Here is a 27,677-nt window from a genome sequence, read left to right as displayed (position 1 = left end):
CGGTGCCTGGCAATCCCTAGGTAGCTTCAGGCTGAGGGGCTGGTCACCTGAAAGACTAAGCCCCAATTAGAGGGTGGGACTTTCAGCCCACCCTCCAACCTCTGGGAAGGGGAAAGGGGCCTGAAGCTTTAGTTGATTATCAGTGGCCAATGGTTTAATCAATCTTGCCTATGTAATGAAGCCTCCACAAAAACCCAAAAGGACAGGGCTCGGATGAGCTTCTGGAGAGCTGAACACATGGAGGTTCCTAGAGGGTGGCAAGCCCAGGGACCATGCAAGCCCAGAGTCCCTTCCCTGACACCTTGCCCTATGCCTGTCTTCATCTGTATCCTTTGTGATATCCTTTATAATAAGCCAGTAAAGGTAAGTAAATTTCCTTGAGTTCTGTGAGCCACTCTGGTAATTAATTGAACCCATAGAGGGTGTCATGGGAACCCCAACTTGAAACTGGCTGGTCAGAAGTTTTGCAGGCCCAAAGGCGAGGCACAGGGGAACAGTCTTGTGGGACTGAGCTCTCAACCTATGGAATCTGAGGCTATCTCCAGGTAGAAAATGTCAGGATTTAATTGAATTAGAAGATCCACATGAGTTGGGCTATACCTATAGTATTCAAGAGGCTGAGGCGGGAGAATTACTTGAGCCCAGAAGTTGGAGGTCAGCTAGTGGTCTCCTATCAAATAATAGCCAGCCCAATCCTGCTTAGCTACCAAGATTAGGAGACATCAGACACATTCAGGGTGACAGGGCTATGAACTCTATATCATGAAAATCTTTCAAAGGTATTTCCTTTTTTTTTTTTTTAGACAGGGTCTCACTCTGTCAGTCAGGCTAGAATGCCTATCTCAGTTCACTGCAACATCCACCTCTGGGACGTAAGTGATCCTCCTACCTCAGCCTCCTGAGTAGCTGGGACTGAAGGTGTGCATTACCATGCTCAGCCCCTGGAGATAGGGGTCTCACTATGTTGCCCAAGCTGGTCTTGAACTCCTGGACTGGTCCACCTGCCTCGGACTCCCAAAGTGCTGGGATTACAGGCATGAGCCACTATGCCCAGCCTGTCCCATTCATTTTAATGATTGCAAAGCATTTCACTTCATGGAGGTACCAGAACCCCATAGTACTACCCTCCGCAGCCAGGTTTCTCAACCTTTACACTATCAACATTTTGGGTCCAGTAATTCTTTGTTGTGGGAGGCCGTCCTGTATGTTGCAGGATGTTTACTCTCATTTCTATCACTAGATACCAATAACACCACCTCAAGTTGTAACAACCAAAAATATCTCCAGAAATTTCCAAATCACCCCAGTTGAGAACCATTATCCCATAGTTAGATATTTAGGTTGTTTCTAATTTCTTAATATTAGAAACAATGTTGTAATGAACATCCTTATATTTCTTAGTAGAAAATACCTGGAAGTGAAATTCCAGGTCCAAAGAGTGTGCAGCTGTCTAAGGAATTTGATAAATAATAATAAAAAAAAATTGTCTCCAAGGCTTTACCAGCGTGAATGACAGTGCCTGTCCCGAACTATTAACCCACCCCTCAACAACATCCTGTTGCCTAGTAGATTAAACACTTTTTCTTAATCCTGGCATTAATAGCTCTCTAGAATTTGTCCCCAACACTTCTTACTTTGTTTTCCACAATTTCTCTACACATATTCCAAGTTTTACCCTAATGTTTTCATTCTTTTTTGGTTTTGCCTCTTCATTCTTGCTGTGCCCTCCACCTGTCCCTTACCACCCTGTCCAAATGTCATTACTTCTGTCGATTCTTCTTTGATGTACCAACCAGACTCTTTTTCTACTTACAACTCCCAAACTATTGGTTTCCTTCCATTCTAAGGGGATTTTCTACATTTCAGGTGGTGTTGTTTCTGCACACCTGTACTTTCATCAAGGACAAACTCCTTGAATTATAGGGGTAAAATCTGACCCATTTTAAAATGTCTCCTAGAGCTGGGCATGATGACTCATGCCTGTAATTCCAACTACTCAGGAAGCTAAGGCTGGAGGATCACTTGAAGCCAGGAGTTTTAGGCTGCAGTGAGCTATGATCATGCCACTGCCTCCCAGCTTGAGCGACAGAGTGAGACCCTGTCTCTAAAAAGAGATTTCCCAAAGAGCTCAGCACAGGTCCTTTTCCATAGCATGCCCACCAGAACCACCAAGTTCCGGTTAGAAATATAAGCAACAGTTTGCCAAAAAATCTACTTTTATCTCATTTTTCAACATGCCAGAATGAGGAAGGCAAGGCTGTTGAAAAACTTCAGTCTAATTCTTGGGTGGGTACAAATAAGTTGGTATTTGGAGTGAGTCACCTAACACCTAACACTAACCTATGAAATGGACCTGATTTCAGACATCAGGGAAGAAACTGGAAATCTGAAGCTTCTTTTATTGGCAATAGGGGATACAAGTAGAGTTAAGGGAGATGTTTTGTGTAATCTAGTTTAGAAAAGAGCACATACTACTAGAAAAAGGAATATGAGATTTTAGGTCCAGCAATGCCAATGACTCATTCTATAACTTTGAGAAAGTCCCATCCTCTCTCAAGGCTTTGATTTCGCTATCAACAAAACAAAGGAGTTGAATAATTTATCTTTAGTACTCCCAGTTCCAGGACCCCATGTGGGCTTTGAGTGAGGGAGGCCACCGTAATTGCTGTGTTGTACAGCCAGCCATCACTACTAATTCCAGAAAATTCCCATCAACCCCACAAGAAACCTCACACCTATTAGCAATCAGTCCAAGCTTTCTTCTTCCACTCTCCCCTGGTAACCTCTAATCCAGTTTCTCTCTCTATGGGTTTGCCTATTCTGGACATTCATATGAATGGATTTATATAATATGTGGCCTTTTGTGTGATTTCTTTCACTTAGCATGTTTTCAAGGTTCATACATGTTGCATCATGTATCAGTATTTTATTCCTTTGTGTCACCATGCTCTGCTGAAATGTATCATTCCTTTTTGAATGAAAAGTTTAATTCCTTTTTATGGCTGAATAATGTTGCATTGCATAGATATACCCTATTTTGTTTAGCCATTCATCACTTGATGGACATTTGGGTTGTTTCCACTTTTTGAAACATTATTGTACAAGTCTTTGTGTGGACATGTTTTCATTTCTCTTGGGTATATATCCAGGAGGAGAATTGCTAGGTCCACAGGTGATTTTAAAATTGCAAGTTGGGCCAGGCACGGTGGCTCATACCTGTAATCCCAGCATTTTGGGAGGGTGGGGCAGGTGGATCACTTGAGGTCAGGAGTTGGAAACCAGCCTGGCCAACATGGCGAAACCCAGTCTCTATTAAAATTGCAAAAAATAGCCAGGCAAGATTGCGTGTGCCTGTAATCCCAGCTACTCGAGAGGCTGAGATGGGAGAATTGCTTGAATCCTGGAGGCAGAGGCTGCAGTGAGCTGAGATTGAGCCACTGCACTTCAGCCTGGGCAACAGAGCGAGATGCCATCTCAAAACAAACAAACAAACAAAAGAAAAAAAAAAGACTGCAAGTTTGGAGGTAAAGAGGAGGGAATAAAGAAAAGAAACAGGACCAAGTAAGGAATCAAATGGATCAAGGAGAGATGTTTTGCAAGTTCTCTTTTCGGAAAGACTAGCACTCTGAAATTCAGGACCTACTAGAATGTGAACAGGCCGGTCAGCACATGAGCTGCCACCACAAATTCTAGTGTGGGGTGTAAAGACCTCCACAGGCCATTCATCACTACTGCAAATAGCTATGGTGAAGGAACTGGGGGTATTCAATTGGGAGGAAGCTCTGAAAGGTTGTTGGAGGTGAGGGAGAGTGCCAGTTTGTTCAGGAAGGATTCAGAGGGCAGGACTAGCCAGCAGATGAGACATACAGGTTGTTATAAGAAGACAGTACCCAGAGTGCTTATGACGTAGAGCTTGAGAGTTAGACCTGGGGCTGAGTCTGGGCCTGTTATTTACTATCTGTGTAAATTAGTTAATTTCTCCTGGACCTCACTCTGCTTGTCTGTAAAATTAGCATTATTTGACATGGCTGTTTGGAGATTAAATGAGATAATATAGTAAATATAATGCAAAGCTATGCACCTGATGAATATTAAGTTAAACCATATAAAACTGCCAATGATTATTTTTATTCTACACAAATGACAGCTTCGTACTGCACAATTTAATCATAGGTATTCAATCATTACTAGTTATTGTCACTACCAAGGACTAACTGGATTACCTCATAGGTGGTGGGCTCCCTGTCATTGAAGGCATGAGAGCAGAGAACATGGCAAAGAGGAATCAAATATCGATATTTATATAAGAAGATGAATCTGGGGCTAGCAAGTTAAGGAGGTTGTTGCAATATTCCGGGAGTAATGAGGACCTGGCCCAAGATAGGAGGCAAAAGAATGGAGAGAAATGAGTGGGTTAGAAGCAAGAAGTAGAATGTGGAAGCCACACTGGCTGACTAGGAGAGGGGGCTTGAGAAAGAATGGGGCAGGCTTGTGTGATTTGTGTGTCCTAGAGCCTCTGTAGGACATCCCGGAGGAACTAAGTGTTCCCATTCCGGACATTTCACTGGACTTAAATGTCAATTTAGCCTGCATTTCCTAATGGAAGCCTTTCTGCTTCTGGCTTTCCAAACCCTACCTTCTCTGGGAAGCCACAGAAGGGAAGACTGTCTCCCTTGTGAACCGGCCCTTAGAACTGCCTGAACAGCCTTGTCGGTCTCCACCCTCATTCTATACTTAACCTTAGCACACTCCCACATCTCATTTGTGCTTAACCTTGATCCAGAGTTGATGTCAATTCTGCATTTTCTGTTGATTAAGTGATTTTATTTGGCTACATGGGACCCATTGGGTCTGTGTCCCTGAAGCTTGGCTAATCTTTGAAGTTCTCTTTGAAGATCCTTAAGGATCTAATCTGGGTCCGCAGATGAGCCATGAAAAAGTTCATCCTTATGTGCATTTTAACCTTATGCCCTTTTTTAAAAGCCAGATTACGAAAAGAATCTATACTCAAAAAGAGTTGGGAACTTTGGGCAGTCCTGAAAAGGTCAGGTAAAATTAGGTCCTAAAAACCTGCTGTTTGGCAATAGTCACAGAAAGGCAACAGCTAGGCTGGGCATGATATGGCATGTCTGTAATCCCAGCTACTCAGGAGGCTGAGATGGGAGGATTTCTGGGGCCCAGGAGTTGAGGTTGAGGCCAGCCTTGGCAACACAGCAAGACCTTGTCTCAAAAAAGAAAGAAAGAAAGAGAGAGAGAGAGAGAGAAGAAAGAAAGAGAGAGAGAAGGAAAGAAAGAAAGAAAAGAAAAGAAAAGAAAGAAAAGAAAAGAAAAGAAAGAAAGAAAGAAAGAAAGAAAGAAAGAAAGAAAGAAAGAAAGAAAGAAAAAGAAAGAAAGAAAAGAAAAAAGAAAAAAGCAAGGCAGGCAATAGGCAGGAAGGTATGCTTATGCATTGGAATCAGAGAGAGCTGAGTTTAAATCCTTTTCCCACAATTTATAATTTTGACGTTAGACACATTATTCACTCTCTGGTCTTCATTTTCTCATTTGCAAATTGTGGGAAACAATGATATTTATTTTATAGAGCTGTTGTGGAAAGAAGAAGCAGTACGTGTATTGAACCTGGTTGATGGTTGGCTCTCAATCAATTATGCTATTAATAATGATAATGTAAGCTAAGTACGAGGCAGTGATATTTGGTAAAAAGAAGAAGTAATACAGATATATTTATTTGCCTATTATTTTTAAGCCACATCTTTTTATTTTTTGAGACAGAGTCTTGCTCTGTCGCCAGGCTGGAGTCCCGTGGCGCAATCTCGGCTCCCTGTAACCTCTGCCTCCCGGGTTCAAACGATTCTCCTGCCTCAGCCTCCTGAGTAGCTAGGACTACAGGTGCGTGCCACCACGCCCAACTAATTTGTGTACTTTTATTAGAGACGGGGTTTCACTATGTTGGCTAGGATGGTCTTGATCTCCTGACCTCGTGATCCGCCCGCCTCGGCCTCCCAAAGTGCTGGGATTATAGGCGTGAACCACCATGCCTGGCAAGCCAAAAATTTTTTAAAAATAAAGTAATATATCTTTGTGCTGCAGATAATTGAGAAAATACAAGTAAACAAAACAGGAATATAACGGTTACCACCAAGAGAAACATTTTAATATATATCCTTTTTTTTCCAATCATGTAATTTAAAAAACACAACTGTGGTTTTGCAACACATATTTTGTTTGTTTAAAAAATATGTAAATAGGCCAGGTGCAGTGGCTCCCCGAGGTGGGTGGATCACGAGGTCAGGAGTTTGAGACCAGGCTGGTCAATATGGTGAAACCCCATCTCTACTAAAAATACAAAAATTAGCCAGGCATGGAGGTAGGCAACTGTAATCCCAACAACTCAGGAAACTGAGGCAGAAGAATTGCTTGAACCCAGGAGGCTGAGCTGCAGTGAGTCGAGATTGCGCCACTGCACTTCAGCCTGGGCGACAAGAGCAAAACTTTGTCTCAAAAAAAGAAAAGAAAAGAATAATAATAATAAAATATATGTAAACATCTGTGCTATTAAATATTCTTTTATCAAGTGTTTTTTTATGCCCTCACAGACTTCTATAGGGAGGCTGTACTGTAATTTATTTAACATATTTTCAACTGTTGGTTATTTTGACTGTTCATTTTTTAAATGAACATTTGTGTAGTTAAATCTTTGCCCACTTGCCTGATTTATTTATTTTTTCTTCTTAATAAAAAACTTGACCAGAAAGACAGAACAAGGTAATCCTTTAAGATCTTGTCCTGGCTATCCAGAAATCTGAATTTAAATAAGGAAATAATAGGAAAGTCAATATTTTGACGCAAAGATCATGTTTCGTTTTGAATGACTATCTCCCACAGCTCTTAGCCCATGTTATCTGAAAGAACAGATCTGAATGGTGGGGCTTGTGATTGCTGTGAAATGTCAAATAACAGATCACTTTCTGTATCTAAATATTTATAACAAGAGTGATTTGTACTCCCTCACCCTGAGTGTAAGAGTCACATTACTTTTCCTTCTCCAAATCAAATTTTATTTCAATTTTTTATTTTAATTTTATTTGTTTTCAGTAAGGGTTCGACCAGACCAAATCAAATTTTATATGCTCTAAGCCTCTACCCCACAGTGCTGGCAGGATATTCAATCTCAATAATTATTGTGACCAATGTCCCACTCCAGGGTCATGTGAAGGTTTATTGGCCTTACTCCAGCCTCATAAAAGCCATCTTACCTTTAGTCTGCTTTGCCACCACAAATACACTCCTCATCTAAGCTGGTGTGGCCCCGGAAAGGCCAGCAGTTTTGCTCTTAGCCAGGCAGTGGGGGTCTTTGTTATGGCTGGGACCTCCCACTCCCAGGCTCCAGCCTCCCGAGGCACTAACAGCCACCCTCATAGGAGGCTGTTCCCACTCTCCAGGGCAGAGAGTGGCCTGGGTTCTTTTCACTCAAGGCTCCTGCAAAGCCCAGACCCTGTCTGCATTTTGGAGAAGGCTCTCAAAAATCTTTCTTCTCGACTATCTGGCCCTCCATTCTCTCTCCCTCTGAAGCAATTCAGCCTAATTTCCCTCCAAAGTCAACAGCAGGAATAGATAGTTGCTTTCTTGAGCCTGGGCGTGGTTGCTTTCTGCCCTGCCACAGTGGCTTTGACAGATAAGTGGTCATGAAGGGCCAAGACCCCTCTAGGGATTGGGTGAGAGAGGGCAGAGGAAAACTGTCAACGTTCAGAGCACTGTTTGTAATATTAAAAGAGTAAAAACAACACGTCTGTCAATGCTTAGATAATTGATGATACATGCAAACAATGGAATACTATGCGGCTGCTGTGGCCAATATTTCCTGTCCCACATCCCTTTCTTATCATGCAACTTGGACACTTTGCCCATTGAGACTTGAGGTCTATTCCGCTCCCCTTAAAATCAGGCAGGCTTTTATGACTTTTAACCAACAGACTGCAATGGAGGCGAAGCTTTGTGGCTTTTGTTTTTGTTGTCGTTTGGCAAGGTCTCCTTCTGTTGCCCAAGTTGGAATGCAATGGCATCTTTATAGCTCACTGCAGCCCTGAACTCTTGGGCTCAAGGGATTCTCCCACTTCAGCCTCCCGAGTAGCTGGGACCACAGATGCACACCACCACATCTGGCTAATTTTTTTTTTTATATTTTTTTTATAGAGACCAGGTCTTGCTATGTTGTCCATGCTGGTCTTGAATTCCTGGTCTCAAGCTGTCCTCCTGCTTCAGCCTCCCAAAGTGCTAGGATTACAAGTGTGAGCCACTGCACCCTCTCTCTGCGACTTTTGAGGCTAGATCCTAAAAGGTTATACAGCATCCTTGTTACTGCTGGGACACTGGCTCTTGAAGCCTTCACCTAGCATTTAATCACAAACTGCCCCGAAACTGTGTGAGAAAGCCTAAACTGGCCCCTGCAGAGAGACATAAGGAGAAGCCCTGCAACTGTGTGAAGGAGGAAAAAGCTGTCCAGATAGCAGTCAGCTGCTCTAGCCCTGATTCTGTCCCAACTCTAGCCACTATCTACAGTCACATTGCATCTCTCTGAGAGATCCCAAGCCAGAACCACCCTGCAAGTCTTTGCCAAATTCCTGACCCACAGAAACTGAGAAAAAAATAAAAAGATTATTGTTGCTTTAAGCTTCTACCTTTTGGAGTAATTTATTCAGCAATAGACAGAAAGCAGTTCTGTATGTACTGATATAATCTTCAACACATAATTTTTAAAAAGGAACAGAATGGTATGAATTCTATGCCCCTCTTGTTTAAAATATATACAGAGAGAGTCTTATATATGCATGTAATTGTGGTTTGCCAACCCCAGGTGTGCTTAGAATCTCTAGTGGGGCTGGGAGCAGTGGCTCACACCTGTAACCCCAATACTTTGGGAGGACAAGGTGAGAGGATCGCTTGAGATCAGGAGTTCAAAGTCAATCTGGGCAACATAGCAAGACTCCATCTCTATAAAAAATACAAAAATTAGCCAGGTGTGGTGGCACGTGCTTGTAGTCCCAGTTACTTGGGAAGCTGAGGTGAAAAGGTCACCTGAGCCTGGGGCAGTTGAGGCTGCAGTGAGCCATGATTGTACCACTGTACTCCAGCGTGGGCAACAGAGTGACACCCTGTTTCAAAAAAAAAAAAAAAAAGGAAAACGAGAAAAAGAATATCCTGGAGAGCTTTTTTTATTTTTTATTTCTAAAATTTTATTTTGACTTCCGGCGTAGCCCATGGCGCTAACGGCTACTACCAACCCGTCACCAGCTCCGCCGTGTAGAGCTTTGGGGACAACATGTATAGGACAAGAATTCACATTGATGAAGGCTTGAGCTGCGGTGATAAAGGAAATTGTGGTACTCTCTACGGATTTGATGACTTTTTGCAATTATGGTACTGGAAGATGTCACGGTTTGAATCACACCAGAGAGAAGAAGTTACAAATTAGATCAAGATTTGCTAAAGGAAATCAATATAACAATCTGTCCTGGGAGGGAGAAGGACCTGAATGTGAATTAGTTCTCCTTGACTAACGCCGGTTCGTTCTGTCCTCTTTAAATGAACAGAAAATGAATTTTTCCCACCTCTAATGTTTAAGATGCCCATAAAGCTAAGTCCGTTAAAGGCGAAGTGCTTTCGCAAGGTGGGTGTACCCATTTTGGTAATGAATCATGCATTATCCTGAAAAGAAGAAAAAGCTTCTCTTTGGAGACGGAAAATAAAAGTGTTTGGGTTAATTCATTTATTATTGTACTGCAGTAGCCAGTAGAACAAAGATTGTGGTTATTTTGGCCACTTACTTTTCTATCATTAACGCTTATGCTTGCTCATTTTACCATGACCATTTGATCTCAAACAAAAGTTTTCCAAACAAATGATGAACTTATTTGAACAGTGCATTAAACAACTGGAAAATGATCACTTAGAAAATTAATAAAATGCTGTTGTTTAAGAGCTATTTTTCTACTGATTTCAAATTCCAATCTGAACTCTATTGAAAACAAACAATTATACAGCGTAATATAGCACATTGTAGAAATGCAGGAATTTATCTATTGCAATTTCCCTAAGATACAATATGTTTAGTCTTGTGTGTTTAGTAAAATTAGTTCAGAGGATTATTACCGTAATGAATTACTACTGAATTGCCAGGAAGGGAATAGTGAGACAGATGGTTAAGGTAAAGGAACTAAAAACAGCTAAAACTCTAGCGGACTCAGTAAAATCAAGGAACGATAAGTAAGATCATAGAACTGTATAAATTAATCAAAAACTATTAAAACAAGAACAGCAATATACGAACACACGGTAAGAATTATTAAGAGAGTAAGCAAAAAGAGAAGGTATCGATGCTTGCTGTATAGTCTTCGTAGACTCTCATCCACTCTCATACACATTTGATATTTTAACCTGTTCATCCGATTATACTGTTTTTACCCTCCCTTAACCGACTGTTTTATTTAAGTGGTGAATATGTTTCCATGCCAAATATTCAACATTAATTAACATAATAGTTAACATGATTTACTATAAATTATTTACCGTATCGCGCACAGTAGCCACTGACTTTTAGCATTTATTTTAGAGATAACTCAACAAAATGGGTGTAAGATCAGAAGGGTGATATTGTGTTGCCAAGAAAAACTTTGTGGCGACATTGATATTTTTGCCAGTGTCTTTCATAGTACCTTATAGTCCTTCCCAACATTACTGTTTCTACCTCTTCTCTTTGCCATTGTTTAGCAGGCAAAGAGCCTCATGTCTAAAAGTTTCTTTCCTTTTTTGGGAGACAGAGTCTCGCTGGAGTGGCTAGTGGCATGAATCTCGGCTCACTGCAACCGCTCAGTCAGCTGAGTGCTGCTGTCGCGATACAACCCACACTCTGCCTCCCGAGGATTCAAGTGGATTCTCCTGCCTCACCTCCCGAGTAGCTGATTACAGTGGGGTACACACTCCCATCTAAGTTTATATATTAGTAGAGATGCGTTTTTGAACTTGTTGGCCATGCGTCTTGAAATCGACTCTAGTGAGTCTGATCCACCTGTGTCGGCCTCCCAAAGTGCTGGTATTAAAGGCATGAGCCACCAGGCCTGGCCTAAGATTTTCTTGATTAATTTTGATCTCATTTGTATTTTGTAAATGACTTATCTGATGAGGCTTTTGCCATTGAGATGTTTGTCTTTTTCTTACTAATTTGTAAGAATTCTTGATGGGTTTCTCTTAGTCATGTATTTTGCTAATAATTTCCCTAGTTTGTAGTTTGCCACTTAGTGCTATTTTGACGTAAATGATGTATTTTAATGTAGTTACATGTTGACCTAGTCCATTATGGTTTCTGTATTTGGTCCACGTGGATTGGAAAGACTTTTGCTTTGATTATACTTTTCTTTGGGCACTTTAAAAAAAATAAAATAAAATAAAATTTATTTTTATTTTAGATTCAGGGTGTACATGTGCTTGTTTGTTACATGGGTATACACATACTGGAGGGAATTGGGTTTCTAGCGTACCCAATACCCAAATACCCAAATGGTGAACATTGTACCCAACAGGCAATTTTTCTGTTTCTTTCTGGTTTTTTTGAGACAGAGTTTTGCTCTTTAGCCCAGACTGGAGTGAAGTGGCACGATCTAGGCTCACTGTAACCTCCGCCCCTTGGGTTCAAGTGATTTTCCTGCCTCGGCCTCCTGAGTAGCTGGGATTACAGATGGCCATCACCATGCCTGGCTAATTTTTGTATTTTTAGTAGAGTCGAGGTTTCACCATATTGGCCAGGCTGGTCTCAAACTCTTGACATCAGGTGATCCAAAGTGCTGGGATTACAGGCATGAGCCACCGCACCCAGCCCTGACAGGTAATTTTTCAACCCTCGTGCTCCTCTTTTGGAGTCTCCAGTATCTGTAATTTCCATCTTTATGACCATGTGTACCCATTGTTTAGTTCCCACTTATAAGTGAGAACATGTGTGTTTGGTTTTCTGTTTCTCAGTTATTTTGCTTAGGATAATTGCCTTCAGCTCCACCCATATTGCTGCAAAGACATGATTTTGTTCTTTTTCATGGCTGCATGGCAGGCTTTTAAAAGCTATCAATGGGCCGGGCGCAGTGGCTCAAGCCTGTAATCCCAGCACTTTGGGAGGCCGAGATGGGCGGATCACGAGGTCAGGAGATCGAGACCATCCTGGCTAACATGGTGAAACCCCGTCTCTACTAAAAAATACAAAAAACTAGCCGGGCGAGGTGGCAGGCGCCTGTAGTCCCAGCTTACTCAGGAGGCTGAGGCAGGAGAATGGCGTAAACCCGGAAGGCGGAGCTTGCAGTGAGCTGAGATCCGGCCACTACACTCCAGCCTGGGCGACAGAGCGAGACTCCGTCTAAAAAAAAAAAAAAAAAGCTATCAATGTCTGAGTCCACTCAACACCAATAAAATTATATCTGGTGGTGGGACCTAAACCTTACCATTTTTTAAAAAAGTTCCCCAAGAGACTCTTTTTTTGAGACAGAGTTTCGCTTTTGTTGCCCAGGCTGAAGTACAATGGTGCAGTCTCAGCTCACTGCAACCTCCACCTCCTGGGTTCAAGCGATTCTCCTGCCTCAGCCTCGTGAGCAGCTGAGATTACAGGCACCCGCCGCCACGCCCGGCTAATTTTTTGTATTTTTAGTAGAGACAGGGTTTCACCATGTTGGCCAGGCTGGTCACGAACTCCTGACCTTGTACAGAACTGAGAACTGCTGGTATAGAATAAATCTGGAAAGCAACATAGGAAAACAGGTGCTGTGCTTGCCTCTAGAAAGGTACACCGGGGTAAGAATAGGCTATGAGGAAGATTTACTTTTTACTGTAAACCCTTGACCTTTTTAATTTGTTTACTTTGTGTTACCTATTTCCAAGAACAATTTGGAGCTAACATTTTACAAAATGTTTTGTAAAAAAGTAAAATTGCCCAGGCATGGTGGCTCATGCCTGATATTTTGGGAGGCCAAGGCAGGAGGATAACTTGAGGCCAGGAGTTTGAGACCAGGCTGGGCAACATAGGGAGACCCCCATTTCTATAAAAAAATTTAAAAATTAGCTGGGTGTGGTGGTTGGCTGTGGTTCTAGCTACTCAGGAGGCTAAGTGGGGAGGATCACTTGAGCCCAGGAGTTTGAGGTTACAGGGATCTATAATTGCACCACTGTACTCCAGCCTGGGTGACAGAGCAAGACCCTGTCTCAAAAAAAAAAAAAAAAAAAAAAAAAGACACTTATAGCAGTGAAAATGAAGCCTGAATAGCACACTAGGAATAGCTCATTGAATAGTGGGAGTCCAGTGGGAGTTCAAGGTCCAGTGGGGCCTCAGAGGAAGTGAGTTGTCCCACCTGGGAAGAGTAGGTGATCAGGAAATGCTGAGGAGGTAAATCCTGAAGTGGCCCCAACCTGAAATGACCTCTTTGCTGGCCCACCATGCCCCCAGTGCATACATCATTAGTTACGCTTTGGAAAAGCTGTTTGGGAAGGGTAATGGCTATAAAATGTGGCCCTCCGGCTACCAGTCACCTCTACGAACCCTGAGACCAACAGGAGGGAAAAAATGCCCAAGCTAGGGGTAAAGAGATCCAAGTGCTGCTGACGCGATGTCATCAAGGAGAAGCTAATTATTGGCCAGCTTTCCAGTAGCAGGGTTTTGGTTATTGTTCCCCCCACCCACCCCTCCACCCCCTGCCTTTGATTCCTGCTGTGGAGCACTGGAACATCAGTGAAGGGAAGGTAGCATGGCAGACCAAAGTCTGGCTGCATGGAGCCCCTTGGGATGCGTGTGTGGAGGGCAGGGAGGGACCACAACAGTAAACAGCAGCCAGGGATGCTGAACTACGAGGCAGAGGCACCAATGACCAACCTAAAGTTTCTTTACTAGGAGCTTCTCCTGGCCCCGGGCTACAGCTACATGTTCTTGGGTGCTGGCATGTCACAGCTCCCAGGTCAAAAATCCATCTCCATCCCATCTCAAAATCCACCGCTTGTTAGCTGAATAAACTTGGTAAGTAATAATATTCTGAGCTCCAATTTCTTTATCTGTAATGCAGATGAATATGTGTGAAATAAAATCAAAGAATGATAGGCAGTATTAAATTTGACAGGTCTGGTGTTTTTTGTTTGTTTGTTTGTTTTTGAGATGGGATCTCACTCTGTCACCCAGGCTGGAGTGCAGTGGCACGATCTCGGCTCACTGCAACCTCTGCCTACAGGGCTCAAGCTGTCGTCCCACCCCAGCCTCCCGAGCAACTGGGACTACAGGCACATGCTACCATGTCTGGCTTTGAAAGGTGAAAACATCAATGTCCATTGAGGTGAAATGATTTGTCCTCAGCCACAAGGGGCAGCATCAGGAGTAGAACCCAGGTGTTCCTGTTCTGATTCCCAAGACAGCTGATGACTTTTTGGAAACTCTGAATCTGATGGGTAACAGAAACCTGGGGATCATCTCTAGATAAGAAATGACTGTGAAGACGTTCACCGGAAAGGGAAGGAAAGGAAGTTTATCATGCTTCCTTCACAGGCCCTCCTTCACACTCATCTGGTGGGCCCGTGCAAGCTACAAACAAGGTGAGGAATAAACAAATTAATACATACTCAACAGTGGCCAGTTCGAGGCAGATCATTATATCAAGATGACCTGAAAGGATGTGACTGACCGGCTAGTTTACACAGGGTGGTCAGGGACGGCCTCGCTGTGGAGAGGGCTGGTGTTTTGGGTGAGACCTGAGAGACCAGAAGAAATCAGCTAGTCGGAACCAATGTTTAGGTCCCTGAAGAGAACAAGCCTGGCGAGCAAAGGGGGCCAGTATGGGTGGAAATCAGCGAGGGAGGGGGGCAGAAATGAGTGCCCGAAGCACACAGTAACTTGAGGGCATAGGGAGGGTTTGATTTTACCTACAAATGCCATGAAACCCACTAAGGATTTTAGCAAAAACTACAATTACATTTTAATTTTTATAGAGACAAGGTTCCGCTATACTGCCCAGGTTGGTCTCGAACCCCTGGATTCAAGCGATCCTCCCTACTCGGCCCCCAAAAGTGCTGGGATTACAAGCGTGAGCCACTGCGCCTGGCCTTTTAATTTACATTTTAGTCTTCTGGTTACTGGAATCTTTGATGGGAAATGAGTTATAGTGGGACAAGAGCCTCTAACATTCTAGGAGACCTTTTCCCGTTCGGGGCCTCAATTTCCCCTTCTACAAAGGCGGGTGGGAGGGAACAGGGTCCCAAGAAGTACTGGATAAAGACATGGCCGATCGCAAACGCTGAGCCCTTCAAAACTATGGGCAGAGTGCTTCCGCACCTCTTCTGCTATTTCACACTGGCCACAAGCTAGCCGCCGAGGCCGGTCATCCGCTCTCTCCGCGGAGGAGTCAACGCCACAAAGGCAGGGGCGGAACCTTCCTAAGAATCCGTGCAAGCGTGGGCTCTTCTGTCCAGGGCAGCAAATCGCGAGGAGGAGAGTAGTCAGAGGGCGGCACCCTCCCCGGTCTTGGCTGAGTTATTGGCTGGTGGTAGCGTCGCTCGTTCGGCATAACTACGTGACGGCCTCGGCCGCGGGTGTTTGCACTGGCTCCGCATCCGGCACCTCTTCGCCGGTGCGTCCTTGCCGCTCCCGTAGGTCCCGCCAGCTGGACCCCGCCTCCTCAGGAGTCCGAGCGATGGGCGGGGAAAGGGACGGGCAGGTCTAGCTCTATCGGCACCGCGGTGTCCACTTCAGTCCTGCAACGGTGGAAGACGCGTGCTGCGGCGCCTGGTTGCGTGGGGCGGCCGGGCCCCGAGAGGTGAGAATAGTGAAGCACACTAGGGAAGAGGGAGGGAGCGGTGCTGGCCGCCACGCGGTCAGCGGGCCCCTCCCAGAGTCATTCTGCCTGGGTCCCCGCGCGGTAGAATCCTAGATCAGGGGTCGCCGCCGTGGAGCGGGACGTGCGTCTGGTTATTTCCCGGGTGGTCCGGGGCCGGGCGAGTGGCGCTGCACCCCTGGGATCCGGGCCCGCCCCTCAGGCTGGCGGCTGCCCACCCACCCTCCATCCCGCATATCTCGCCGGGTGCCACGCACTCCGCTGCTTTTCCAGTCGTCGTTGATCCGTCTCGAACCTAGATATCTGGAATCGGGATCTAGGAGATAGGAGCCACCGCCACCTCGGACAGATGGGGAAATTGAGGCCGGGACAGGCGAGACGGCTTGGTTATCTTGGTTATTAAAAATCACACACCCGCCAGGCGTGGTGGCTCACACCTGTAATCCCAGCACGTTGGGAGGCCGAGGCGGGCGGATCACCTGAGGTCGGGAGTTCCAGACCAGCCTGGCCAACATGGAGAAACCCCCATCTCTACTAAAAATACAAAATTAACCGGGCGTGGTGGTGCATGTCTGTAATCCCAGCTACTCAGGAAGCTGAGGCAGGAGAATCGCTTGAACCTGGGAGGTGGAAGTTGCTTTGTGCCATTGCACTACAGCCTGGGCAACAAGAGCGAAACTCCATCTCAAAAAAAAAAAAAAAAAATCACACACCCGATTATGTGCAAAATCAGGACCTGTTCTTTCTGATTCATACACTAAGTTGGAATTATTTCACTGGATGGATGGAAACACTGAGAAGACAGAGAGGACCCAGAGCCTTGCCTAAAATTACACAGCAAGTCTTTTGCAGAGCTAGAACTTGTACCCAGCTCTCCAAACTCATAGACTATCAGGCTGGGCTCCTTCCCTACACAGATTGGGGACCACAGTGAGTTAGAAATGTTCAGAACTTAAATTGCCTTCCGGCACCCATTCTAGGTAACCTGTTTTTTCTCCTTATCCCCAACAGTTCTTTATGTGAAATCTACAACTAATATGATATGCAATACTAGATTAAGCAGAACTTTTTGTTTTTGAAAATTGAATCAATAAGAAATGGGAGGGCCAAAGCTGCTGGAAAGGAATGAACCCTTTAAAAACAAACAGGAATCTCAAGGCAGGAGATAACAAGGGACAGAGACTAATAGCTATCGTTTATTGAGTAAATGCTATATGCCAGGCACTGTGTAGATAGTTGTGTTAGCCTTACAAACCAGCAAGTTAGGTAATGTTACCCCATTTTACAGGTCAGAAATTGATGCTGAGTAAAGTGAAGTTTTACCCAGTGCCATATAACTGCTGAACAGTATAGCTGGGATCTGAACAGAGATCTGTTTGACTTCCAGAATACATCCAGTGATTGTCCAAGTGTGGTCCTAAGCTCACTGGTTCAGCGTCATCTAGGGTGCGGAGCCCTGGATCTCATCCTGGATTTGCAGGGGTGGTCCTAAGAAGCTAACAGCTCTCTGTATTTGAAAATTATTGTACTGTAATGTGCTGCCTCCTAGGGGAAGGTCTAGAGATGAACATACTCTGGGCTAGAGGTAATTTTTGAGGGAAAAAAACATTAATTACACTTTTATATATTTCTGATTTGACTTTTTTTTTTTTTTGGAGACCAGGTCTCACTTTGTCATCCAGGCTAGAAGTGCAGGGGTGCAATCTAGGCTCACTGCAACATTGACTTTGTGGGTTCAAGCAATCCTTCCACCTCAGCCTCCCAGGTAGCTGGGACCACAGGTGCACGCTACCATACCTGGCTAGTTTTGTAGTTTTGTACAGATGGTGTTTCACCACATTGCCTAGTCAGGTTTCAAATTCCTGAGCTCAAGCAATCCTCCTGTCTTGGCCTCCTGAAGTGCTGGGATTACAGGCATGAGCCACTGTGCCCTGTCCACACTTTTATTTTTTTATTTTTTCCCCATGATTGACAGAAGGGTAATCACAGTTTTAGAGAACATAAACCCCCAGGCAGATGCTTGACAAGCTGTAATTTCTTGACGTAAGTTTGGTTTTGGCATGTGGGGGGTAGAAGAGTGGGGTTGGAGAGTTAAGTGAGAAAGGGGAAAGTAACTCCTTTTTCCTTATCATGTAGCTGTTAAATTCTAATTCACTCAACAGATACTTGCTAAGCGTTTATAAGGTGCAAGGCATGTTCAAGACACTGAGAATACAGCTTTGAACAAAACAGAGCAAGTCATTGCCCTCATGAGAAAGACAATTAACAATGTGTAGTATGTAATGGTGAGAAGAGCTATGGAGAAAAATAAAGCAAAGGGCATAGGAGTGCAAGGCAGGGCTGGGCCCAGGAGGAAGACATGGAAATGGCAGTAATGGCAGTGGTGCATATATATATATATATATACACACACACACACACACACACATATATATATATGTATATTTATTTATTTATTGAGACAGAGTTTCACTCTTGTTGCCCAGGCTGGAGTGTGGTGGCACGATCTTGGCTCACTGCAACCTCTGCCTCCTGGGTTCAAGTGATTCTGCTGTGTCAGCCTCCCCAGTAGCTGGGATTACAGGCACACGACACCATGCCTGGCTAATTTTTTGTATTTCTTTTTTTTTTTTTTGAGACAGAGTCTCGCTGTGTCTCCGGGTTGGAGTGCAGTGGCGCAATCTTGGCTCACTGGAATCTCTGCCTCCCGGGTTCAAGCGATTCTCCTGCCTCAGCCTCCCAAGTAGCTGGGACCACAGGCATGTGCCACCATGTGCAGCTAATTTTTCTATTTTTAGTAGAGAGGAGGTTTCACCATGTTGGCCAGGATGATCTCAATCTCTTGACCTTGTGGTCCACCCACCTCCACCTCTCAAAGTACTGGGATTACAAGCATAAGTCACCGCACCTGGCCTAATTTTTTGGGTTTTTTTTGTAGAGACGGGGTTCCACCATGTTGGCCAGGCTGGTCTCTAACTCCTAGCCTCAGATGATCCACCTGCCTCGGCCCCCCAAAGTGCTGGGATTACAGGCATGAGCCCCTGCACCCGGCGGGCTATTTTATATCTTTGTTTAATTTTTTTTTTTTTTTTTTTTTTGGTACAGATGAGGCCTTGCTATGTTGCCCAGGCTGGCCTCAAACCCCTGGCCTGAAAGTGATCTTCCTGCCTTGGCCTCCCAAAGCACTGGGATTACAGACATGAACCACTGTGCCTGGCTTCTATTTTATATATTGTATCTAGGAAGGGACTAATTTATAAGGTGTCATTTGAGGCTGGGCAACGTGAGCCAAGGCCCTGAGGGCAAAGGCTGCTTAATATTTTCATGGACTGGTGATTGGAACATTAGGGCTGCATGGGAGGAAGCAAAACAGTGGCAGTTTCTGGCTCATTCATAGAATCTTATACCAACGTTTTTAGACCATATTTGGTAGGAGATAGGGAGCCAGTGCAGATTTTTGGAGAGCATATCGAAATGGTTGACCTCATCTTGCTAATGAATGCGTCTTTTGAAGAAGAGGCATAGTGCTTTAAAAATGTAGGTTCAGGCTGGGCACTGTGGCTCACGCCTGTAATCCTAGCAATTTGGGAGGCCATGGCAGGCAGATCACTTGAGCTCAGGAGTTCAAGTCAGCCTGGACAACATGGTGAAAACGTGTCTCTACAAAAAATACAAAAAAATAGCTGGGCATGGTGGCATGCACTTGTGGTCCCAGCTACTCAGGAGGCTGAGGTGGGAGGATTGCTTGAACCTGGGAGATGGAGGTTGCAGTGAGCCAAGATCATGCCACTGCACTCCAGCCTGGGTGACAGAGTGAGACCCCATCTCAAAAAAATAAAAAATAAATGTAGGTTCAATATTAGAGGAAACTGAGTAACCATTATACAGGAACTGTGTACTATTTTTGCAACTTTTCTGTAAGTCTACAGTTATTTCAAAATAAAACTGTTTTAAAAAATAAAAAAAAGTAGGTTCAATAAAGTGTTTAAGGCTGAACTATGCCTGCAACTTTCAAATAGTTCAGAAACAACAACAAAACCCATGTAAGTATGGAGAGAGAGTGCGTTAACATCTTACGAATTATAAAATTGCTAAATAGGTGAATTGTTAGTGTGTAAGTGTTTCATGTATCATTCTGTCAATTTTTCTGAAGATTTAAAAACAGCTTCAAAATAAGCAATCAAGTAACAGTATAGGTTCAAGTCATGATTTCCCTGCTTACAAGCTGCCTGTGGCCAGGCGGGATGACTCATGCCTGTAATCCCAGCACTTTGGGAGGCCAAGGTGGGCGGATCACTGGGGATCAGAGTTCAAGACCAGCCTGGCCAACATGGTGAAACCCCGCCTCTACTAAAAATACAAAAAATTAGCCAGGTGTGGTGGCACGTGCCTGTATTCCCAGCTACTTGGGAGGCTGAGTCAGGAGAATCGCTTGAACCTGGGAGGTGGAGGTTGCAGTGAGCTGAGATCGCACCACGGCACTCCAACCGGGGGAACAGAGTGGACTCCATCTCAAAAAAAAAAAAAAGTCGTGTGAAGTACTGGAAAATTATTTCCAATCTACATATTCTAGTCTAGTTTATTTTTATTGAAATATATATATATGTGTATATATATATTTTTTTCTTACACTGTAGTTCTTACCAGCCTAGTTTGAGATTTTTCCATATAAGAGAGGAGACTTTGGTTGTTGACTTGTTCACATTAATGTCGAGTCAATGTTAAGACTTCAGGTTTTCCAGAAACTTGAGATCTTTAAGTTGTTATTAGGTTGACTCTAGTTTTCCTGTAATTATCTGATGTATATACACTTACAGAGACTGGCATAGGCAATCCATTAGAGGAAAAAGATTAGGAGTCAGGATACTTGGGTTCTGGATCCATCTCTGCCTTTAAGTAGCAAACGATTTCACTAATCTGAACCTTTATTTTATTTTATTTTATTTTTTGAGGCAGAGTCTTGTCTGTCGCCTAGGCTAGAGTGCAGTGGCGCAATCTCACCTCACTGCAACCTCCGTCTCCTGGGTTCAAGTGATTCTCGTGCCTCAGCCTCCCAAATAGCAGGGATTATAGGCATGTGCTACCATGCCTGGCTAATTTTTGGATTTTTAGTAAAGATGGAGTTTCACCATGTGGGCCAGGCTGGTCTTGGACTCCTGAGCTCAAGTGATCCGCCTGCCTCGGCCTCCCTAAGTGCTGAGATTATAGCTGTAAACCACCGGTACCCAGCTGAACCCTTATATCTTACCAAAAAATCATGGCGGTTGGATTTCTTGATCTCTGTCTAGCTCTAAAGACCTGTAATTCAGGAAAACTGCCACTTAATGATTTGATCATTTAGTTTGAACTATCTCATGGTTGGGACAGAGGGTTATGACTGCCTGGAGTGGGCTCCTGACAACAGGTTAATTTTTCTACTGACCCTCACTGCCTGTGGTTTTAGATTGTGTTATGTGTTAAAAGCAGTTACTTAAACACACATAAACAAACACGCATACCACACCATATTCACAACAGGTTGTGAAGTTCAGTTTTAAATGGCCTAGGCTTCTTAGGAAAATCCCAGTACAGGTTGAGTATCCCTTATCTGAAATGCTTGGGACTGGCAGTGTTTCCGATTTCTGATTTTTTTTTTTTTTTTTTTTTTTTTTGATATTTGCCTTATACTTACTAGTTGAGCATCTCTACTCTGGAAATCCAAATTGCTCCAAGTGAGCATTTCTTTTGAGCATCATGTTGGTGCTCAAAAGTTTCAGATTTTGGTGCATTTCGGATTTTGGATTTTTGGATTAGGGATACTCAACCTGTATGTGATTAATATGTCATCAAATATATCCAATGAAGCTGTCATATTTTAAGACTAAATATAACTGTTTTATAAAATATTACAAAAGAAATAAAACATTGCTTAGGTACTTCCTCCCAAAGTTAGTTGTATGTGTTTGGGGACGTAAGAAATACATTTCCCAAGGCTGTGTATCCAGAGTGTTGGAACATTCAGTGATGATTTCTTAGGAATTGAAATAGAAACTGCAATTGAAAGCAAAATGACTTAGTTGGGCACAGCGGTATGTGTTCGTAATACCAGCTACCTGGAAGCTGAAGTGGGGGATCACTTGAGGCCAGGAGTTCAAGGCAGCAGTGAACTATGATCGCGCCTATAAATGGCCACTGTACTGCAGTCTTAGCAACAGAGTGAGACTGTGTCTCTTAAAGAAAAGAAAAAGAAAATTATGTAACAGGTTATATTCAAGCGACTGTTTTCTCCTTCAGATAAAATTATCTTATTTTTTAAAAGCTATTTTATAGCTTTATTGTAGTGTAACTGACATACAATAAGCTGTACATATTTAAAAGGTACTCTCTCTGTATATATAAAAAACTGTCACCACAATCCAGATAGTGAACATATCCATCAATCCCCAAAATCTCCTCATGCCCCTTTGTAATCTCTCCCTCCTACCCTTCTTTACTTCCTATCCCAAAATAACCACTGATTTACTTTCTGTCACTAGAAATTAGTATAGACTTTTTTTATTTATTTCTTTTGGTGGAGGTGTCAGGAAATGAACTTGAGGACTGATTAGTTTGCATTTTGTAAAGTTTTTGTCCCTGAAATCTCCATCTAATATTAATATAGTGTACAATGCAGTGGCATGAAGTACGTGTATAATGGTGTGTAACCATTATTACTATTTATTTCCAAAACTTGAAATTGAAACTCTGTAACCAGTAACTCACCACTTCCCCCAGTACCCAGTAAACTCTATTTTCTATATGCCCATTCTCTCTCTCTCTCTCTCTCTCTCTCTCTGTGTGTGTGTGTGTATTGTTGTTGTTCTGTCACCTGGACTAGAGTGCAGTGGCATGATCATAGCTCACTTCAAGCTTGACCTCCTTGACTCAAGCAATCCTCCCTCCTCAGCCTCCCAAAGTGCTGGGATTATAAGCATGAGCCACCCTGCCTGGCCCATTTTGCCTTTTCTAGATATTTTGTATAGGTGGAATCATTCAATACTTGTCCTTTTGTGTCTTTTTTTTTTTTTTTTTTCAGATTCAGGGTTTTTTTTTTTTTTTTTTTTTTTTTTTTTAGTTTGCATCATGTCTGTCTTCTGCTTAACATAATGGTGTTAAGGTTCATCCGTGTTGTAGATGAAGAGTATCAGAACTTAATTCCTTTTTAATAGTCAAATAATATTCCATTTGATGGTTATACTGTGCTTTATCTGTTCATCTGTTGATGGACACTTGGATTTTCACCTTTTGACTATTGTAAATAGTGTTGTTATGAACATTAGTATACAAATATCTGTTTGAGTTACAGTTTTTAGTCCTTTGAGTATAAGCGGAATTGCTAGGTCATATAGCAGTGCTGTGTTTAACTTTTTGAGGAACCACCAAACTGTGTTTCACAGTGTTGACACCATTTTACATTTCTACCAGCAATGTATCAACTGTCTTTTTTTTTTTGAGACAGAGTCTCGCTCTGTCACCCAGGCTGGAGTGCAGTGGCGCGATCTCGGCTCACTGCAAGCTGCGCCTCCCGGGTTCACGCCATTCTCCTGCCTCAGCCTCCAGAGCAGCTGGGACTACAGGCGCCCGCCACCACGCCCGGCTAATTTTTGTTTTTTTTTGTATTTTTAGTAGAGACGGGGTTTCATCGTGTTAGCCAGGATGGTCTTGATCTCCTGATCTCGTGATCCGCTTGCCTCGGCCTCCCAAAGTGCTGGGATTACAGGTGTGAGCCATCGCGCCTGGCCTCAATTGTCCTTTTTTGAGACGGACTCTCGCTCTGTTGCCCAGGCTGGAGTTCAGTGGCACAATCTTGGCTCACTGCAACCTCCACCTCCTGGGTTCAAGCAATTCTTTGTGCCTCAGCTTCCTGAGTAGCTGGGATTACAGGTGCGCATGTGCGCACCACCACACCCAGCTAATTTTTGCATTTTTGGTAGAGACAGGGTTTTGCCATGTTGCCCAGGCTGGTCTCAAACTCCTGACCTCAAGCAATTCACCACCTTGGCCTCCCGAAGTGCTGGGATTACAGGTGTGAGCCACTGCGCCCAGCCTCAATTGTCTTTTAAAGAAACAAAAATCAAAATTTTGTCCAACAAAAATCAAAGCTAATTCTTCTTGGAGAATTTTCATTAAAATAACTTTTAAAATAAAACCAATCTGTCCATCAAAAATGATTTATTAGATACTTCCTGTATGTGCCTAATTCTACGCTAGGTATTACGATAGTACACAAAAAGTGGAGAACATCTTGAATAATTTTAATCTAGTTAGGAAGATAAAGCACATATTCAACAAACATTTATTGAACATATAAATGGAATTCAGATGAGAATGAGATACTGTATACCTTTCCCTCCACCCTGTTTGTTTTTCCAATTTTGGCTTCTCTCCTGTACTCGAGAACCACATTTCTAATTGCCTGCTGGACATACCATCTGGACATATTACAGAAATCTCAAATCTAAAAAACCCGAAGTCAGATTTTTTGCTGCTTCCTATCTTTCCATTTTCTTCTCCATCTTCCTATATATCATCCTTCCTTTTGTGTGGTCCCTCAGAATTCATCTTAGATTTGTCTGTGTATGTCCTTTAAGCACCACTTCTTATCTAATTGTACCACTGAAATGGCAAACCTCCTGCCCTGTCCTGTCTTGGAGGTTAGGCATTTGGTAACTGTAGCTTAAAGGATGAACTCGTGACTTCTTGGGATTACGTAAAAACTAATCTTTGACTCCAGCCTTATCTCCTACAACTTCGCACCTGGAACCTGGTGTGACCTTTTCCTGGGTCTTGGACTATACTGTGATCTTTGACTTGACTGAGTTATCTTTTCCCTTTTTATTAACGTTGCAGCTGCCTACTTCACACTGGCCTGCAGCCTATTCTCTACTCTCAGAATACTCTAAACCTTTCTGTTATGGTACCTAGAATGCTGTTTCAACTCTGTCTGAATCCACTGATTGTGGGTAGAAATTGGGTTGTTACTCATTTTAGCAAAGATTTACTAAACCTCTACTATATGTGCTAAGCATTGTTCTTGATAATGGAAACATAATAAGTACGAGAAAGACTGTAATAGTTTTGCTTATAAGTAATATAAATTCAGAAGTCTGAAGTGCTATGAAGAATAAAGCCAGGTAAGGATATAGAGTATGCTGGGAAGGAGGTGTTATTTTATCTGGTTGGGATGGTCAAGGAGGGTTTCTGTGAGGAGCTGACATATAAACTGAGGCCAGGCATGGTGGCTCATACCTGTAATCCCAGCACTTTGGGAGGCAGAAGTGGAAGAACTGATTGAGACCAGGAGTTCGAGACCAGCCTGGGAAACACAAAGACCGTGTCTCTACAAAGACATAAAACAAATTAGCCAGGTATCATGGTGTGTACCTGTAGCCCTAGCTACTTGGGAGGCTGAGGTGGGAGGATTGCTTGGACCTGGGAGTTCGAGGTTGTAGTGAGCTATGACCATGCCACCACACTCTAGCCTGAGTGACAGAGTGAGATCCTGTCACTAAAAAAGAAAAATAAAAGCTGAGACCTGAAGGATGAGAACATACCTGTATAGATCTGGGAAATGATTATTCTAGGCAAACACAACTTGAGCAAGTACAGTGACCCTAATAATGGAATCAACTTGGCATGTTCCAGCAACTGCAAAAAAGCCAGTAGGAAATAAGGGCAAAAAGGGAGGCAGTGTTCAGATCTTGTAGGCTCTTAGAATATTCCAGGTGAGAGAGGATGGTAGGACAGTAGTGAGATGTGATTGGATTACAAATAGTTTGGGCAGTGGGGAGAGGATAGATATATTATCCAAGGCACAGCAGACAGGACTTACTGATGGATTATATATGGGAGTATGGCATAGGGGAAATAAAGATTGACGCCTAGGTTTGGGGTCTACGTTCTGATGCATTGTGTCTAGCACAGTGGTTAGCTTATAGTAGGAGCTTAAAATACGTTTATAATTTAATGAAGACCAGTAGCCAACCTCTAGGAGCTCACATAGAAAAGTTAGCTAATCCAGCCGAAGAAGGCTTGTTGACACTTGAGGACATTCATGCAGTAAGTATGGGTTTCAGGCCCATTTAACACAGATGGATCTGAGTTTTCCTCTGATGAGTAGTCATCTTATCTTTTCCTCCAAAGGATCCTTTTCCTCCAAAGGATCAGTCCTCTCACAGTATTAATTTCTTAGTCTAGGGCAAGGGCCTGGAAAGTAGCCTGTGCCGTCCTGGTTGTAGGCATCAGTGAATGAAATGGAGAGGAATACAGAAGGCTTTGCTCCTCCTTGGCCTCCCTGGGCCTTCATAGTGCTGTGATCTTCCCTGGACTTGTCTGACAACAGTGAGTTAGAGGATCAGATGGTACTATATACATGGAGAATCTGTCTTGGTTATACCTGTTTGTAGTTTAGTTTTCTTTTCTTTTCTTTTTTTTTTTGACAAGGTCTCATTCTGTCACCCAGGCTGGAGTGCAGTGGCGTGATCTTAGCTCACTTCAGCCTCCACCTCCTAGGTTCAAGCGATTCTCCTGCCTCAGCCTCCTGAGTAGCTGGGATTACAGGCATGCACCACCACGCCTGGCTGACTTTTCTATTTTCAGTAGAGACGGGTTTTCATCATATTGCTCAGGCCGATCTCAAACTCCTGGCCTCAAGCAATCTACCTGCCTCAGCCTCCCAAAGTGCTGGGATTACAGGTGTGAGCCACTGTGCCTGGCCTAGTTTTGTTTGTCTAAAACCACTTTCAACTATTTTTTATCTGTAAAAGACAGAAGGTAAAATACTAATTGCTTTAGTGGAAAAAGAATGAAATAATATAACATCAGACCAGAAGATATATAATTACTTGCCAAATGAGTGATAGAGTAAGTGACTTTCTCAAAAACTTTCAGGGCCTATGTATTGCATACAGTTTAAGTCTAACTTTCTTAACCTGGCATAAAGGGCCCTCCAGAATCCCCCTCAGGTACCTTTGTAGTCTCCTCTCCCACTAATCCCCCATAACCGTTCTCTGGTTTTTTTTGTTTATTTGTTTGTTTTTTAGTTTAAGTTCCAGGGTACATGTGCACAATGTGCAGGTTTGTTACATATGTATACATGTGCCATGTTGGTGTGCTGCACCCATTAACTCGTTTTACATTAGGCATATCTCCTAATGCTATCCCTCCCCCGTCCCACCAGCCCATGACAGGCCCCAGTGTGTGATGTTCCCTTTCCTGTGTCCCAGTGTTCTCATTGCAATTCCCAACTGTGAGTGAGAACATGCGGTGTTTGGTTTTCTGTCCTTGCAATAGTTTGCTAAGAATGATGGTTTCCAGTTTCATCCATGTCCCTACAAAGGACATGAACTCATCCTTTTTATGGCTGCATAGTATTACATGGTGTATATGTGCCACATTTTCTTAATCCAGTCTATCATTGGTGGGTGATTTGCTTTAATGCGACCCCCAGAGCAAATGCCAGAGAAAAGGCAAGTAGGCAAGGCAAAAAAAACTTTATTTACAAGCCAATGTGAGGGAGGGGCGAGGTTCACCGGTCTCCGGTGGTGGAGGCCGACAAAGTCGCTCCGGCGTTCTCGGGCGAGGTTCCTGGGTCCCGCGCACGAGAAGGGGCCGAGGAAGTTTGCACCAGCGTTCTCGGGCGAGGTTCCCGGGTCCCGCGTACAAGGAGGGGCCGAGGAAGTTCGCACCGGCGTTCTCGGACGAGGTTCCCGGGTCCCGCGTAGGAGGAGGGGCCGAGGAAGTTCGCTCCGGCGTTCTCGGGCGAGGTTCCCGGGTCCCGCGTAGGAGGAGGGGCCGAGGAAGTTCGCACCGGTGTTC

At 43.6% G+C, this 27,677-nt stretch overlaps 1 protein-coding gene across 1 annotated transcript in view; it reads left to right on the top strand.

Moving 5' to 3' along the window:
• The first annotated feature begins 15,542 nt into the window (after positions 1-15,542).
• The window catches only part of SLC26A2 (solute carrier family 26 member 2), a 36,047-nt gene continuing 23,912 nt past the window's right edge, over positions 15,543-27,677 (top strand). The window contains exon 1 of the mRNA XM_017875799.1: positions 15,543-15,824. The gene's annotated coding sequence lies outside the window, so the exon portion shown is untranslated. The remainder of the gene's footprint in view (positions 15,825-27,677) is intronic.

Source organism: Rhinopithecus bieti, unplaced genomic scaffold (assembly GCF_001698545.2).
Source record: "Rhinopithecus bieti isolate Rb0 unplaced genomic scaffold, ASM169854v2 scaffold_7673, whole genome shotgun sequence".
NCBI lineage: Eukaryota > Metazoa > Chordata > Mammalia > Primates > Cercopithecidae > Rhinopithecus > Rhinopithecus bieti.
The sequence above is the reverse complement of the archived record's forward strand: the minus strand, read 5'-3'. Positions and strand labels throughout refer to the sequence as shown.